Raw genomic sequence first — 3,873 nt, 5'->3', positions numbered from 1 at the left:
TTCAGGTGGTTGAAATAGAAAACTGGCAGCACATAAAAGAACTGTCCACTGAGGCTGCAGGTGACCTCGGGGGTGGGCTGCAGGATTATGGAGACTTCAGGAACGTCTATCATACAGCCTCACAGTCTTTTTCATCACCACACTTCCAGCAGCCACTCCCAATCAATTAGAGTTGAGATTTGAGATGACGTCCACTTGTCTAGAATACCTTTGTTCTGTCCCCTCCAACTCAACACCACTTTCTACCTAGTAAATTCTTACTTCACTCTCAAAGGTCAAAGGTCACCTGCCCATTGACCCTTTCCTAATGATGCCACCTTTGCCTGACAAAATGAGCCTTCCTTTCTTCTCTGATCCCATGCTTTGAATAGTTACAAGGATTGTAATCACTTCTTTATGTGTTTGTCTTCCTAACTTGCCTGCTGATAAACTTTTGTTCATCTTTGTACACGCGAAGCCTGGCATACACAATAAATATGCTCTAAAAGAGCAAGACTAGAGGACATGAGGCAAATGTACAAACATCCACAGTGTTCCACAATATTCTCTTAGAGTTTATTTTCCATACAGAGGGACAAATAAGTCTTTTATTATGGGTAAAAGAAACATTTAAGTACTTCTGGATTAACCGGGATTGCTCTATAGAAGGAGAAATCCAAATGTGAATAAAGGCTCTGTTAAACTGGCGGGGTTTAGAAAGACATAATTTTAAGTCTTAGGCAATCCAACACCTGCATGTTTACTTACCATAAGTATTTTTCAATCTGTTGTATTCTACTGTCATGGCAAGAAACTTTAATTTTCTAAAAAATGGACTCTCTTCCTGGTAAAGGCTTGGGTGGGTATGTGGCCATGTTAAGTGTGGCATAAGATTTCGTTCCTATTATTAAAGTTTGAAGGATCGTGTTTACATCTGGGGGGAAAAAGTGAACAGTACTGTTTCAAAGCTGGCATTGTTTCTAAAAGTCCCCAGGGAAGGTTACCATCCCCAAACATTAACAGATGTCATTCTCTTGTCCTGGACTGACCCTGGTTCACTTGTGTAGCGATTTAGCCTGCTTGGATATGGTCATCTTTCCCTGCAGGGCAGAAGAAGCAAAGAGAAGAGAAGTGAGTTTCATCCTGGCTCTTTTTGTTTTGTTTTTTTCCTCCATGGTTTTTGTTTAGGGCATTGAATAGTTCCTGGATCTCCAGAATCTAATTCATGTTGGATGCCAAGAGCTGAATGGATTCAGTGCATTTTCCAGGGGGCATTATGAAAGGTGCTGACAGATGTTGATTTCAGCTTTGTCATTAAAGTGCTTCTCAAACGCCACCTGATGTCCTGGGTTAGAACTTTTCTTTCAGCCTTTTCTTATTACGTTTTAGCTCTGTTTTGTGAATAAACCTTTGAAGAAACTTGAGACTATTCTGGAAACCCAAGGAATAGAAAACTTAAAATATCTATTGCTCTGAAATGTGCATTTGACCTTATTCCTCACACATATGGGTCTGGGAAGGCAAATGCAGATGTGAAGTATTTTTCTGTGCTTGGAAAATATAATATTCCTTTTAAAAAGTTCCTTTTAGCAGTTAATTCTATTATAGTTATAGATACACGCACACTGTCCACTAGTGGTCTTCTTAAAAATCCTTAAACTTTGGTTTTAAAAATAATTCATATCATGTTTGAAACTTGTGAACATTTATCCTAAAGGTAGATAAAATAAATCTAATAATATGCATCCACGTGTTTCTTCTCCTAATAGTTACCTATTGTTGGGACAAGGAATAATTGCGAGTATCAGGCTTAGGGTTTAAATTTTCAGAAATGATTTGGGACTCATTTGACTGCAAGCAAAAACACTGAACTCTTAATTCAGCTGATTTCATTTCACTTCAGTTCTAGTTGACACAACTTAGTTTTGCTGGGGCCTGATTCCATTATGATTATAAGCAATATCTGACAATGAAAAGCAGTGTCATGTATGCCCTTTTACATAAATAGTCCCACTTTCAGCAAGTAGAAAATTATCTACTATAGACATGAAATGTCATGATATGTCATGTTTTGCTGAGCAAGTCTCTTTCTCATTCTTTGGAGAATAGCAGCCTGTTTCCATCCAAAAACAAATCCCTCTTCTGCTGGAACCTTCCTCCAGCTTTATGTTGCCCTTAGAATCAAATCCTCCCTGCTGAGCATGCGGGCCAGCTCCGCCTGGTCAAGACTGGGCTGAGCACCCCAGCCACGCTTCTGGTCCATTTCCCCCTTGCATTCTTCGGCCTCGCCAACTTCCTTCAGTTCTTTCCAAGGGCTCTGCTTGCTTTTGGCTCTGGACCTTTTTACCTTCCTTTTCACACCAACACCTTCATCTCCCTATTCCCTTCCTATGGTTCTTGTTGCAGCTGAAATTGTCTAACTGCTGGAAAAAAATGTCTTTTCTCACAAGGGGCTTGGTTAGGCATTCACTTCCAGAGCATCCCGTATTCTCCTGAGTACTTACCAAAATTTCATATTAGTACTTGTTTATTTACCCACCTCTTCTTTGTAATTCCATGGGAACAGAAACTAAATGAATCTTTTCCGCCATTATCTCCCAGTGCTTAACCTCCATCTGGATATAAAGTAGTTTTTAATGTACATTTACCAAATGAATCAACGTTGTTTGACAACTCACCTTTTTGATATATTTCTATGGTCTTATTTTCCCAAACATCTATTTAAAACATAGTCTGTGCCAACAAGTAGAGCTTCAGTCTCCCCAGGTTCTCTGGTAAACTCTGATGCAGTGGGTAAGAGCCACCTCTCCCTGTTTCAATTGTTGCCCCTTCCATGCCGGTGGCACTAATATTACTCATGTACCCTGCTCTGTGACATTGGTCTAGTGCTGGTGCAAACAGAACTTCTGTTGTTTTGCTTCTGCCGCACCAAGTAGATAGGTAACATCAGTCCCATTCTCTAGGTTGGGAAATAGAGACTTCTAGAAGTTAAATTACTTGCCCAAGAACCTATAATTAAGTATCTAAACTGGGTTCTGAACTTGGATTTAGATGTGTCTGAATTCAAAGTATTGCTATACCCCTGATTACCCCCTGGTCTGTGAACATGTTAGTCTATGAAGAAGTTCTTGTTGGTCCAGTTTGAAATTTTCTCTTCCTTTTTTAAGCAAAACAAAGAATTTTAAAAAAGAAAAAAACAATATTTTCTCACAATTCAATTAGTTTAGCCAGAGAGTGGAGTTAGATACACAGCACAAGTACAGTTGGCAGTAATGGTTCAACCTGTTTTAACCTGGAAGGTCCTTCTCTATTGCTGTTGTGCATGATGCCTTGGAAGAGATTATTCAGCCTGTCTAGGAGTGAGGTGTCTTCCTGAAAGATGGCAGGCAAATATTTTCTCTTGCTTCTAGAGAGTAGAATTAAAGAATTCTATTTTAAAGATCAAGCTTTCCCTATCCTCAAGGAATGACAATCAAATATTGACTTTGAGTTTGGATTCTGCTTCAAAGGAGTCAATGGGGGATGTCCTATTGGGCTAAACAGAGAGAAATAGGTTTGGGGAGTAGTGGGTGGTTGAGTGGTGGTCTGTGGGAAGAAAAGCACAGAGAAGAAAACCTAAAGTCTAGGGATCTGGGAAGAAGGGATTAATGGGCTAATTCTCTGCTTAGAAGGTGCTTGGTGAGATGGCCTTGAGAAGAAGCCCCTGGGTAGAACACTGGTCAGCGCACTGCTCACTTCCACAAAATTAGAACTTCCTGAGCCCTACACTAAGAGCTCCTCACACTGGGACCATACTTTAGATCTATTTTAAGTTCCCTATCTAGCAGAAACAACCGCCAGCCCAAGCCACGAGTCTGATCACTATCTCCATCTAAGGAGCTGTGGGTGTGCTTT

Source organism: Dasypus novemcinctus, chromosome 26 (genome assembly GCF_030445035.2).
Source record: "Dasypus novemcinctus isolate mDasNov1 chromosome 26, mDasNov1.1.hap2, whole genome shotgun sequence".
Lineage (NCBI taxonomy): Eukaryota > Metazoa > Chordata > Mammalia > Cingulata > Dasypodidae > Dasypus > Dasypus novemcinctus.
Note: the sequence above shows the minus strand (reverse complement) of the source record.